This window comes from Hesperophylax consimilis, chromosome 1 (assembly GCF_061612785.1).
Source record: "Hesperophylax consimilis isolate HC1 chromosome 1, BYU_Hcon_1.0, whole genome shotgun sequence".
NCBI lineage: Eukaryota > Metazoa > Arthropoda > Insecta > Trichoptera > Limnephilidae > Hesperophylax > Hesperophylax consimilis.
The window spans coordinates 5,905,119-5,919,735 of NC_142836.1; the positions used below are offsets into that span (position 1 = coordinate 5,905,119).

The window sequence follows — 14,617 nt, forward strand, 5'->3', positions numbered from 1 at the left end:
CGATGGGTAACTTATTCCATAGATGTGCCATAATCTTCTTGTTATCTCCTTGCCCCGAGACAAGCCTGTTCAACGAACCCCAACCCTTCAAGTAAAATGAACACCGATAAATTATCTTCCCATGCTAATGTCATTATGAATAGAAACATGGACTACCGCTAAGAACTTTGTTACAAAAATGGTCATACGAATACAAAGAGTAATACCAGGTGTATCTTTGCGAGACAGAATAAAAAGAGGTTGAATCAGAAGCAAAGGCAGCCGATATTCCTGCCGCAGTTTCCATGCGGAAGTAGGGTTACCCTGTGCATTTGATACGATTAACGACCGACAGGCCGAATTCGAAAGGTATCCTTTAATGGAGATATGAAACAACTTACCAAATTAATGAGACTAGCAAAACTTCAACGGTTCTTTTTGAAAATAACAGAGGGCGCCACTTCCGTTTACAACAATCCTAAACTGAACAGTCATAAAATATAGTATAGTATGAGATAAGATTCCCTTATGAAGTTATACAGTGTTCATTTGATTACGATTAATATTAATGCCCATTCAGTATTGTATTATTAGAACGGGAACACGTATTAGAAGAGGGAAAACATTAAAAAGCGTATGAACGCGGAAACAGTCCCTTATCCGTTGAATTTCCGAGAATTTCCAGATATAAAAAAATATATGAACAAATTCCCTTTTCTCGTGAGAGTTCCTTTATGAGTTTATGCCGGCCCGCTGTCGGAAATACCGAGCTACCTTCTAACTGCATCGCGCATCGGGAGCAATGAAAGAGACTGGTCTATAAAATAATATTACTGTGGTTGCGCAGCTTCTACGCCGCCCAAATACTGTCGGCCTAAGAACTTGTGGATTCCTAATATCTATCTTAAAAATGGAACCAACAATATGGGGATTTTTCTATTTTTTACAGGAGCGTTTTATTTTTTTCTGAAATACGTACATTATAATCTAAGCATTGGTAGATGGCGTTAATTTAATAATTTTATTAAAATACATTGGAAGTTATTCTTTAAAATAATTGGATTTAATCACCGATACAGCATTGTATTTGTATGTCTTTCTTAAAATATTAGAGTTTTTTTACGGAAAAAAACTATTTATTCATTTTTATATTGAGTATGTACGAGCGCAAACAAATAATTCCATAAAGTGTTTTAAATAAAATAATTAAATTAACGCCATCTATGAACGTGAAGATTATAACGTACGTTACATTTAACCTTAACATACACAACTTCACAACAAATTACCGATCTTTCCTGACAAACACTAACAGTTCTCACTTACATAATTATAATGTATTTGTAAGTATTGTTCTACTGTAAAATGCCGACAGCTCGCCACTGTTTCACTGCAAATTATTGAAATAATCCCTGGTTTTATACACTTTCATTGAATTGAATACCTTTGTAGTACACTCCAGAAGCCACCACTTATTTGACGGACAGTACCATCATTTTCTAACACCACTAAAGGCGACGTGAGTGCATTCACGATTACAAGTGAAACGCTCGTAGAATCGTAATAGAGTAATTCCATAGAAAACAGAATTCATAGGCAAACACACATCCCAGTATTTAATTTTATTTACATGTGGCGTTCGCAAATGCACGCAGTCCGAAAATGCACGGTTACGATTTATTGAAGTCATAATACAATATGAATACTCCCATACGGGTAAAATATCAACGAATTAAAGCGCATAATAGGCAATAAAACATTTCCGCTACTGTACATTTTCGACACTCGTAATGTCAATACAGTAAATTCAAATTTGAGGTGTGAATTTATAACGAAAGTCAAACAGGTAGTTAAAAGTTAGTGGATTGGTTCAAACAATTATTTCAATGTGTAAACCGTAGAAAACATTTAGTTCTTATTTTTTATTCATTTTACGCCCGTAGGCCTTTAACATAGGTATAAGTGGTATAATTTTGACATAAGCAAAAAATACATACACACATGATAGAATTTTTTTTAATTATTAAGATACAGTGATCAGATAGGTTAACAAAAAGGTTGAGAACCAAAGGTTCAAGAATAGGGTTTTTAATATGATACAAAAAATTCACCAAGTCAACATAAAACATATCAATATCACTTAAGTATTGATTTCCCATAGTGTGAAACTTCTGTATCGGAGATTTAGCAATGTAGTTGCGCTTCTGCACACTGTGGGGAATAGAGTATTGTGTCTTGTTGTTCTTGTGGGTATGTTTAAGTTTGTAAGTTGCAGGACTTGGAAACAGTTTAATTTAGAGTATTTTAAATAATTTATTTTTGTCTGTGTTCTAATGTATGAGTTTTGAGAGTATTTCCAGCGGGATATATAATTTTAAAAAAATTATATTTATCTACGTTATTAAAATGATTTTTAAGAGGGAGACCAAACTACTGAGTTGTATTCGAATTAGAAACACGACTAGAGCTTCTGACTAGAGACATGTTTAACAGTTATGGGTTGTACTGAATTAAAGTTTTTGGTCGTTCTTAACCAGCTGACGTGTAACCCGGCATTGCTCGAATTTTCTCTACTTTCTGTAAATATAACATGCATTTATTATATACATAATAAATGCATTTTATACATATATCTATATACTGTAAATATAACATCTCTTGAGGTAATTTTTCACAACGACACGACGCGACGGCGCAATGCAAATTATTAAATTTTATTTATTTGGACATTCACAGTACATTTTACTAGAAGTTATAAGGTTCTAAATATTGAATTATATATGGTCTTCTTCTTTCGTATATGGGGGATTAGAGGGGAACAGACTAGGGCTTTAGGCCTCGCCCTGTGGACCTTATCAATCCCGCCGGGCAATGAGTGTAGCGGGCATTCTTGACCGACTTTGACGAACTGTTCCGACAGCGTGATAATGTATTCGAAATGTACTAAAAGGAACTAACTAACATCAGGAAACCTCTCGTATTCGTTAAAGGACTGCAATCACGTTTGTAACTGGATTACCAATAAATTAGTAATACTTTTTTTTCTCCGTGGATGACTTGTTTTTTCAGTAATAAAAAACATTCGTTGCCACTGGATACAGCATATTTCAACTGAAACTTACAGACGAATACAAATATCATCGGATATACATCGGATAGCAAAATGTAATCTTAATTTTTACTCCAAATATGCCCAGGGATCGCTGGTTAAAGTCCTTCAGGCACGAACTGATACATCCTGTATATATTATGAAATTTAAAAAATAAGTATATTTATTCAGTGCAGTTCTAATAGGATCCGCAACCTGCCGAAACTGGGGAGCCTGATTACCGGGTAAGTATTTCAAACAACTTTTCTATTTAAATTCAACAGAATATTCTACTCTGATCCCATTAAGGAGTATCTTTTTGTAAGGTGCGTTATACTTTTATCAAAATTCTACAGAAATAGCTTAAGAATTCATGTCTACAGTCAGAACTCGAAAAAGAGACCATTTCGCATGAGAAAGATTTAACATTTTTATATGAATAAATCAATCCGTCCAGACTTTCTCAGAGTTTTAAAATGTCAACGAATATTTGTCGCAGGTACAATCTGGTACATTCGCACTTCGCACACATGTGCGTCGTAATATTTCATGCAAATTTGTCACATACGTATCTGAGAATTTATATTCACTTTATATCTACCTCTAAAATATTTTCAAGGGGAATGTGAAAAAATTTTCCAAAAATGGAAATTGTGTAGGCATATACGCGTATACTAACATGGAAAAGCTGAGATAGTATGAATATAATGACATTAATTTTAAAAGATATTAAAAAAATAATGGTTCCATGATAATAAATGGCAACGCTTTGGTTATTAAAAGTTATTTTAAAAAATGAGTCTAAAAACCTAACCTAGTATATTGGCGAGTATAAACACATTGTACAGCATATATTTAATTTTTATTACATTTGTTTACTTACTATTATCCAATAATAATAATAGTTGTGTTGAAAGAATGTGTTTGGATGATAATAAATTTATTATTGGCTAAAAAAAGTGTTGTATGGCCCTGAAGAAGCTACTGAAATCCGGTCGGCATTAAGTAAAAAAAAGTGGTGTTTACTACGTTATTGTTTTATTTTAAATGAAACAATTATTAAGGACTTTTGAATTCTGAATTTGGTTACTTAGCAGGGGTGTCGGGTCCGTGGGGTGAGGTTTGTCTAGGTATTGGCGGCAAATGCGTTTACCCATCAACTGCGCGACGGGCCGTATTGGGTGAGACTGGTTGAGGGAGACCCTTTGACCTCTCCAGCCGGAATCACGACCCATCGCCTTGCACCACACTGGGAGAAATGGATTAATACGTCCGTCTCTCCTGGACACATTGACCCCGAGATTTCTATTCACCCCTCATATCATTTTCTTCCCAGAACTTTCTCTCCTTCCTTTACCTAAAAATACCCACCACACAGCATCCCCAAAAACAGCATAGACCATGAGGGATTTTTTTTACTTCAGAGCCTCCTATGTGGATCAAATGTAAAAAAATATATACAAATATTTATTGGTGTATTTTTTGTTAAACTTATTGTGAAATCTGATATGAGCACATCAGCAGCATGCTGCCTTCTCAATAAATAATTTTAATAGTAATAAAATAAGAATTTAAAGTAAAGGGGATTGAAAACATTTCTTACGGTTGTCAATTTTGGCCTGACAGCCGTGAACTGCGAGTGACAGCATTGTGAACCAATTCGAAGAGGCTTATTGTACCTCTCTTATTTCATAAGAGTTTTAAAAAGGATTACAAATTACTACAAAAACAAAAATAAACAAAGTATGATCTTAGATTGGACTTTTTTTAGATTAACTTCCACACAGGGAGGAGGCCTTGAGGAAAATAATTTCTTTCGGGTTCAGACTCATATTTAGGGATTCTGTGTGGAGGATCTTTTAAAGAAGAGGAAGGAGTGAACATGGGTCTTGTAGAAATATATGTTGTAGGAAGTATGAAATACATAGGCCGGCCAATCGTTCCATAGCCGAGCAGTTGAACTCAAGAACGAGTCGTTGAAGCGATCTGTTTTCAAATGTCAACCGTGTACATGTATTCCCCGACTATGCACCGGTACCGAAGGTTTCAAAAACTCGGATCATCTTCCATTCTAATACCGGCAGAAAACTAACAGCATACCTACCTGAAGCCTGTGCTTTTAAGATAAGCTAATCTATCAAACTGACTAACACACAAAGGTGGCTGCCAAATTCAACAGTGGGGGACAGTTATTTCGTTTAATTAATCAACCACAGTCCATCTGGATCAGCATAATATATATGCAAAATCTAGAACAAACTTGTTCAACTTCACGTAGAATTTGCTGCGAAGCTTACGCAGTTTTAAAGTCACGGAAGGTAATTGTGGTTTTTACGATATTGTGGAAAATATACTGTACAATGTTGTTGCTTTACAAGAGATACGGTGATACCTACATTGTACTTTTTGTACGCTGTTGACTTTATTACATCATCTGAATTCCAATCAAAATTCTGCTCTAAGGGGTGGGAAAAGTGGATGGGGTGGTTTTTTAGAAATCTCGTGCAGCCTGTGACCTTCGTCCAATTTGGAGGTTAAGTGTGCAAAATGTCATCAATCTCGGAATAAAACCGGGACATTCTTCTTTACGTATTAGGCAGATTGATTTTTGTCTGCTTATTGAAATACCTTCTCGTGTAAACTCGTGTAGAAAGTAGCGTATTATGTTAACACGTTGTCCGGGTTTGGTTGGTAGGAAGTGAAGGAGTACCTACATAATAATGTTATCTGTGGAAGCTTTGGAATGTTTTGTTTTATGTCGAACAATATCGAATGAAACCATATATTATTTCTAGCCAATTAAAATACTATGTTGAAAATAACAAATGTTCACGTGGCATATCTGGCATTAATGGCCGATCTTGATACCCATTCTCCACTACAATTCCAATACCGCCATAAATTTGATAAAAAGGCATCAATTGGTACGGAATTCGAATGTACAGTAAAAATTTATTACCTGTCTAAAATAACAAGTTTATCTCTCGCTTGTTTATTTATTGGCTATATTTATGTTTACAGGTAGCAATACCAGTATTAAATCCAATAATATCAGGATTTTATAGTAAAGAGAAAACGAAGCATAAACTGTAGATTATTATTCACCGTAAACGTAAATACAATGCATTTAAAACACATTCGATTTTTGACAGTTTTGTTTTATTGTGTTATGTTTCGCTTTGAAACTTTAAAACACCTGTAATGTGTTTTATCAGGTGAAACAAATGCCACAAGCACATTCGTTAAGGGAATCATGCAAAATCGAGTGTTTTTAGTATTCAAATATTTTAGATGCTCACGTAAATACTGCGAGTAGAACATATCTTTGCATTTGCTTTAATTTCGAATCACTTTGACTTTTTTGAAGCATACAAAAAAATAAAGTATTAGGCCGAAAAAATATTTTTAAGTAAAATCACCTACTTACGAAACCCATTTCGGATAAGGTTTTATTGTATAATGTAGCAAATAAAGTTCTTTTGATTATGGTCGGAAAACGTTTTAATATTATTGTGCTTAAATTTCACAAAAAAAAAAAAAAAACATTTTGGGGATGTTTTTATTTCCACGAGTCAAAACAGGCGGCCGGTGTTAGGCGTGAATTTCAACCATGTCGCCAACTGTGGGAGTGCGTGATTTCACCTTCAAAGCCATAAGAAATCAGGGAATCTAATATGAAACAATAAAATATAGCAGCAAAATACTTATTCAATAATGCTTGAAATGGTTAAACGATGCGTGCAATGTACAGCCCACCATATAGACATTCAATATATTTTACCGTTGTTACAAAAATGGCCATCACAAATTGAGCCGTTCTACACAGAGAAAACTCACTGATATAAAATATTGTTATTTATTAAAAATCTGGTAAAATTTTTCGTTTTCCTGTTAAAAATGGGACGGCAGGCCAATAACAAATTATTTGACAAATTTCATAAAAAACTATCATTAAATCACGAATATGTTATGAGTTATGAGGATGTCGGAACACGTGTTCTTCAGAATAATAATAGCTTCACATCTATCGTCTATTATATTTATTCGGAACACGTGAACACGTGATCAGATATATTCTGAATGACTAATATTTTACAGGGAAATGTTCATGCAGTCACATTTTTAACAGTATCTTGATTAAAAAGACGTACTCATTTTTTCCGTGTAGGTATCTCCTTTTGAGATGGAAAGACTAATGAATGAGTTAAGAGCAAGACAAAGGTAGTCGAAATTACCACCACAATCTCCACACTCAAGTGGAATTATTCTAGGCACATCCACAACTAACAATTGACCGTTCAGATTCCAATAGATCAGGTGGCGACCTTGGTTGAAAGAGTAAAACCCCTTGGTTTGGATGGACGAGAACCTCCAAGAATCGGCAAAACTAGAAATATCTGAGGAAATACCATGTTTAAATGTGGATAACTTGTCACCTGAAATAGTTATTTTTCAATTGAATGTTAAAAATTTAAAAACTTACGAAAAAAGATAAGAAGAATGCAATCGCAATCCAAAAAATTCTAACCGATGTTGAAGAAAGTAAAAGTATAGATGAATTTATACATATATCACGTTACACGCAAGTGACAATATATACCTACTTATATCACGGTACACGTAGGTTATAATATATACTTATATCACTTTACACGTAAGTGACAATATATACTTATATAAAATTACACGCAAGTGATAATATATACTTATACAACGGTACACGCAAGTGAGAATATATATATATTTATATCACGGTACACGCAAGTGACAATAATTTAAACAACTTCACTCCATGCTTCAGACTGCAAAAATAACAAAATCGGCGGTAAAAATGTATCTAGAATCGCTGGCTACATAAAAAAATACTTCAAAAACACTTCAAGTTCAATTATAATGACGAGCATCTAAATCAGTCTCTGAAGAAGGAAAATAATGTATTTTGAATTCACTTGGCGACCATCTTTTTTATTCTTTAATCATTACTTTTGATGTGACATGTATTAAAAATTGTTTTAAGTTGAGTTTTTTTTTCCTTCATTTAACAAAAAATATTTTTTTTGTTTAGGTTTGATTAAAAAATAAAATTAAAATAGTACTAGCCTAAAACCCAATCATACGTCAAAACATTGGGTAAACAAAATACGTTAAATTATCTGCGTTATTTTTTTCTCCGGAGACTAGAATAGTTGTTCCTAAATTTTAATTAAACTGATACGAAATGTTTTAAAAATACAGATTCTGGATATTTACTAAATGTACTACAGAAAAATCCATTCAAAATGGTGCTGCCAATTTTGAGAGTTGTTTCAAGAACGCCCTAAGATAGATTGTTTAGAATAATACGTGCTCAGTGTTTAATTTCTCGGACATCTTGGTCTCGCGCTACGTGAAACAGGTGTCATAATGCGAATCAACTAATCGAGGTCTTTTTTTCTATAAACGGTGCATGAATGGCGGATATTGTACGGGCCAGTGGCCAGCGCCGCTAGTGGGTGCCCAGAGCTGTAAAGGGGAGACTGGGCCTGCTAACCACTAGGGGGAAAACGGACACAACAACATTTAAACTAATAGTTTTGTGAACAGTGGACGTCACGTTAAAAAAAAAGTGAGTTTACAATTTTCGCTTATGTAATAAATCAAAACTAAAATTTCCTTCGAAATCATTACATTTGTAAGTAGGTACTTAAATAGGTACTTACCTACTTAATTATAAACCTAGTATTTTATGTAACATTTTTATTTTCAAATAATGAAATATAAAATTTGTTCAAAGAAACGTCAATATCTTAACGACAATTCTTTTTTCAAACTTTCTTCAGTCAGGTAGGTACCGTATGAATTTATAAAAATGTGATTAATGAAGTCTACGACCATTTCACATTTGAAGAAATAATCATTATTGAACCAATAAAACGGCCACTATCTTGAAACGGAAAGGACACGCACAAACAAATTTACAGATAGAAGAAATGCAAAACGGATGAGTTAAAACGGGACTTCGCCAGTTTATACATCAATATTAGAGTTAAGAGAAGGGAAAAGCAGGTGAGAAAGCTATTTTTTAAACAACTCCGAACGTTTTTGTTTTAGTCGGTCCAAATATTGAAGGCGCTCTATATATTCGTAACACATTATTGAGACATCACGCCGTGTTCTTCCATCTTTAGCCAACTTTCGAGAGGGTTACATTATCCATCATCAAGGCGGAAGTGTAGATTGTGGTGAAGTACGTAGAAGTGATACCGTGCGCGCGATAATCATCTAAGAGCCGGTATTTCAGTATAATATTAGTTAAATTAATATGTTTCTCGAATAAATAATACTTAAACTGTAAAAATCTCAAATTAGGTCAAACTTCTAACAAGGTTTAGCATATATATGCTTGTATTTTACTTACCCAACCGAATACTAATAAGCGATTAATTTTTATTGAAATAAAATTTTTTACAAATTATCACATTACTTCAATCAAACAAAGTACCTAAATCAATACTTAATACACAATAAGGTTGTAATTAGCGTTTTACAGGAATGCTCGGAGGAAAATTTAAAACGATTAGAAATATTAAAGGCGCATAGATCCCTTTGAAATTTTAAAAGGAAAACAGGACCTGCGTCATGTTCTACATCTACGTAATCATACTAATCAATGACCAAATTTTACTTATCCTTCAATGTTTGCTATTGTTATGAAATGAACTTTCTTAAAATTAAAACATTCAACCCCGTAATATTTTCTTAAAATCAAGTACTTTGTATTTTTAAATTCTTTCATATGGCCACCCTGTGGCTGCGTGTAAAGTGGGTGTGACCATTTCCGGGGGGGGCGGAGCGAAGCTGCGGGTCCCCTTAAGTCCAGGCGGGTAGAGCTCGCTTGGATTTTAGCTCTGGTTGCGAGAGGGTGTTACGTGCTCCGCTTTGAATTTGAGACTTGCTTTGCTAAACAGTGTTTGTCAATTAATTACTAGTATATTTCGATTCATTTTTTCTACTGCCTGCCCCCTGGACGTCTACAAAACTACCTGCGGTATCGTTCCATGCTTTATTTTATTAATTTCTGCCTCTGCTTTCTTCTTATTAATTTAACATAATTTTTTCATTCTTTTAACCATCCACCAAGAGATTTAAGCTTTTCCTACGCGTAGATTCCAGTGCTGTAATATAGGTCTTATTGAAGGCATTTAAAAGCACCACAATAATAGTGTTTTATTTCCAGAAATCCCTTTGTTTTGTCCCCTTCTAGAAGGCGTCTGATCTCTCTTAAGGGCCTTCCTTACTAGCGATCTCAATCGTTATATGGAGAATCGTGAATTGTCAGATTCAAACGACAATCTAAGTTATTAATCGTCAAAATATCGATAATGTAGCCACGCTAGGCTATCATAAATACATTTTTCTGTCGAGATATATGTTTTTACTAACAATTTATTTTCGTTAAATACTATATAATGAACATCTAAGAATTCTCCTACTCATTCGGCTCTATGAGGTGGCCGCGAATGCACGCTTCCTACGGTCCGTCGTGTCAATCTTTTTTCAAAGTTCTGAATTCCGCGTAATTATTACACTTCCGTGTGACGTTTCAACAATATTCCACTCTATGCGTTGCGCGTAGGGACTATAATAGTGTGTCGCCTTTTTTATGTTTCATCTGTGCGTTTCCGTCGAAGCTGTGTAGTGTCAAATGGTATTATTAAGAATTAATTTATTGTTAACATTTTTTTGGGTTTCTAGGTAATAAACAATTTGATATTATTAAGAATTAATATATTTTTAACATTTTCTCGGGTTTCTAGGTAATAAACAATTTGATATTATTAAGAATTAATTTATTGTTAACTTTTTTTCGGGTTTCTAATAAATAAAGTAATAAACAATTTGATGTTTTTAAAATATAAAAGTATATAAAATATTCCAGCACTTACAATAAAATAAAAGAAACACATCGTATAAAAATGTTTCAGTCGAAAAGATCGAATGCCGAAATCACTTACTTCGAAATTATTGCAAAAAACTTAGATCACTGTCAGAAGATACAAAGTTTCCCTTAGCATTAAGGAAGATTGTGTCAACGGCTGTACGTTGTTCAATAACGTACCGGAAGGCTATGAATTGTAGTCAAGAGGAAAAATAAAACAGTTTTATTTGGATATATTGAATGGTCCAAAACATGTATTTGGAGATCACTCACTTTGCAAGGAACAGGCATACTTTTGCAAACGGGATACTGGCGACACTAATTACGTACCCAATATGACTTCGAGCTTGAAAATGTCCAGAATCATGCAGCACGTTTGTCTTTTGGCATCTAATGCTCGAAGTTTAATACATGATGTAGACAGCAAAAATGTGGAGTGTTATCATAATGATGTGGCTAAATTTGTTGGCGGAAAGCGTATCAACTATTTTCTAAAACGGTCCTATAGTGGAAGGTGCGCTGCAGCAGTAGTGGCGTTCAACACCAATCGTCCACACTATTCTTTGCATAAATTTGCAACTGGTAATAGTCCCGGAAAACTCATAGAGAAATTAGATTTAAAAAGATTGCAGAAAAATAATCAACAAGTATTAAGTAAAAAAAAGAAAAGAAAAACCCTGCAGCTCGCTCCAGCAAAAGATCAGCATTATGGTTCCAATGCAGAAAAACCTGATATGGACCAAGCATCGTATGATGTAGCCAAAGATGATTTTTTTTAAAGGCTTTTTACCATAGCCAAAGATAGGCAAGCAATTAAAAGGGCGACAGTACTTCAAGCATCTAGTGGAAAATGGATCGAGATGCGCCGCAATATGATTACGGCATCGTGGTTTGGAAAAGTGTGCAAACGGCGGCAAAATATCAGTTGCGCTCCATTAGTCAAAAATATACTGTATCAGCAATCCTTATCAAATATTCCTTCAATTCGACACGGACAAAAACATGAATACAATGTCCCGAAGGAGCTTGCAGGACTAAGAAGCATTACCATAGAAAAGTGTGGTCTTTTCATAGATGAAGAGTATCCGTATATGGGTGCGACCCCAGATGGAATTTCTTCTGAAGACACCGTGATTAAAATTAAATATCCTTTCGCAGCATGCTCATATATGAAGCAGTATAATCAAAAAAAAATTACCTTTTGGAAACTTAACAAAAATGGAGAAATGCTAGTAAATACATCTCACGACTGGTTTTAGCAAGTTCGGGGCCAATTTCATTGAACAAAAAAGATATTTGTATGTTTGTTGTATGGATTGAACTCGGAATAAAAATCGAAAAATTTACGGGATGACGAATTTTGGCAGACTAATATGGTTAAACAGCTGAAACGCTTTTACAATTTTTGCATGCTACCCGAATTAATTGATCCTCGACATAATCGCTGCATGCCTATTTGAAATCCTGAGTATTTAGAAAAGTGCATAATACCGAAAAGAAGTAAATTAAAATTGGTTTCAGCTAAAACCAAAACATGTAAGAAGGAATTGTTAAGAAGAAATCAATAACATTTTATTTCATTGAAGTGTCTTCAAAAGAAATTTTATTTACATTCCTAATGTATGTAGTCCACATATTTAGAGACAGGGAAGAGGGGGTTGGAAAGTTCCTGGCTATTCAGTATTCAGATCTAGTCACTAAACATATCTACGCCGTTCTCAAGCAACTTTCAATTCTGAATTATGGTCTCTCACCAGGATGATACTGAACGTATCTTCCACTTTGGAACGAGGTATAGATTCATTATATGTACCAATATATAAAAAAATGTTACAATATGATATACTCATATAAATTAAATTAAATTTGTTTTGAATCCGTGACCTCAAATCAAACTAGACAATTTAGTATAACAGTGCCCGGCCGCACTGCGAAACCAGGCTGAAACAAAGGCCAAGCCTTTTGTCACTCTTTATGTATTACTATGTGTACCTTTGTATGGGTACAATGGTACACATAGTAATACATCTCATCTATGTATGTATCAAAAAAAGTTCCAAATAAAAAGTTATATTGAATGTTGTTACTCAGAACCTCCTCTATGAATCAAGCTATCGTTATATTGCATTACATTCTAAAATATATTTTAACATAATTTTCATAATCACAATATCTTTAATTAATAATAAATGTTTTGCTCTGTGCGTGTTGATGTTGAATGGAACGCACATGCCAGCTGCTGGTGCAGCGAGTTCGATATTCTAATTCGAGCTAGAAACATTTAATAGCGAGGGCCGTTAACTCAAACGAACTAAAAACACGGTACCTGCTTGAGCTAGCCAGGTATTCTTGAATATATATTACATTTCTATACGCGGTTCGATTCCGTGGAAACGCATTATCTAACACTGGCGCCCAACGTGGGGCTCGAACCCACGACCCTGAGATTAAGAGTCTCATGCTCTACCGACTGAGCTAGCCGGGCATTCTTGAATATATATTACATTTCTATACGCGGTTCGATTCCGTGGAAACGCATTATCTAACACTGGCGCCCAACGTGGGGCTCGAACCCACGACCCTGAGATTAAGAGTCTCATGCTCTACCGACTGAGCTAGCCGGGCATTCTTGAATATATATTACATTTCTATACGCGGTTCGATTCCGTGGAAACGCATTATCTAACACTGGCGCCAACGTGGGGCTCGAACCCACGACCCTGAGATTAAGAGTCTCATGCTCTACCGACTGAGCTAGCCGGGCATTCTTGAATATATATTACATTTCTATACGCGGTTCGATTCCGTGGAAACGCCTTATCTAACACTGGCGCCCAACATGGGGCTCGAACCCACGACCCTGAGATTAAGAGTCTCATGCTCTACCGACTGAGCTAGCCTGGCATTCTTGAATATATATTACATTTCTATACGCGGTTCGATTCCGTGGAAACGCATTATCTAACACTGGCAACCAACGTGGGGCTCGAACCCACGACCCTGAGATAAAGAGTCTCATGCTCTACCGACTGAGCTAGCCGGGCATTCTTGAATATATATTACATTTCTATACGCGGTTCGATTCCGTGGAAACGCATTATCTAACACTGGCGCCAACGTGGGGCTCGAACCCACGACCCTGAGATTAAGAGTCTCATGCTCTACCGACTGAGCTAGCCGGGCATTCTTGAATATATATTACATTTCTATACGCGGTTCGATTCCGTGGAAACGCATTATCTAACACTGGCGCCCAACATGGGGCTCGAACCCACGACCCTGAGATTAAGAGTCTCATGCTCTACCGACTGAGCTAGCCTGGCATTCTTGAATATATATTACATTTCTATACGCGGTTCGATTCCGTGGAAACGCATTATCTAACACTGGCACCCAACGTGGGGCTCGAACCCACGACCCTGAGATAAAGAGTCTCATGCTCTACCGACTGAGCTAGCCGGGCATTCTTGAATATATATTACATTTCTATACGCGGTTCGATTCCGTGGAAACGCATTATCTAACACTATTGACTGCCAAAGTTCTGTGGATTTATATAGAGGTGAAGAAATCGTCAAAACAATTTCTAAGACCTTATAGATGGTACCTGGGATATATTAACTTCTCTGCC

General features: G+C 35.3%; 1 protein-coding gene and 8 non-coding genes across 9 annotated transcripts in view; all 9 read right to left on the reverse strand.

Annotated features, from left to right (window-relative positions):
* The window catches only part of RapGAP1 (Rap GTPase activating protein 1), a 627,781-nt gene that overhangs the window by 598,554 nt on the left and 14,610 nt on the right, over nucleotides 1-14,617 (reverse strand). The gene's annotated exons all lie outside the window — the stretch shown is intronic.
* TRNAK-CUU (transfer RNA lysine (anticodon CUU)) lies at nucleotides 13,399-13,471 on the reverse strand. Its single transcript has one exon. It is a non-coding gene; the product is annotated as a tRNA-Lys (tRNA).
* Nucleotides 13,539-13,611, reverse strand: TRNAK-CUU (transfer RNA lysine (anticodon CUU)). The gene has a single exon. It is a non-coding gene; the product is annotated as a tRNA-Lys (tRNA).
* TRNAK-CUU (transfer RNA lysine (anticodon CUU)) lies at nucleotides 13,677-13,750 on the reverse strand. Its single transcript has one exon. It is a non-coding gene; the product is annotated as a tRNA-Lys (tRNA).
* TRNAK-CUU (transfer RNA lysine (anticodon CUU)) lies at nucleotides 13,818-13,890 on the reverse strand. Its single transcript has one exon. It is a non-coding gene; the product is annotated as a tRNA-Lys (tRNA).
* On the reverse strand, nucleotides 13,956-14,030 carry TRNAK-CUU (transfer RNA lysine (anticodon CUU)). The gene has a single exon. It is a non-coding gene; the product is annotated as a tRNA-Lys (tRNA).
* TRNAK-CUU (transfer RNA lysine (anticodon CUU)) lies at nucleotides 14,096-14,169 on the reverse strand. Its single transcript has one exon. It is a non-coding gene; the product is annotated as a tRNA-Lys (tRNA).
* TRNAK-CUU (transfer RNA lysine (anticodon CUU)) lies at nucleotides 14,237-14,309 on the reverse strand. Its single transcript has one exon. It is a non-coding gene; the product is annotated as a tRNA-Lys (tRNA).
* TRNAK-CUU (transfer RNA lysine (anticodon CUU)) lies at nucleotides 14,377-14,449 on the reverse strand. Its single transcript has one exon. It is a non-coding gene; the product is annotated as a tRNA-Lys (tRNA).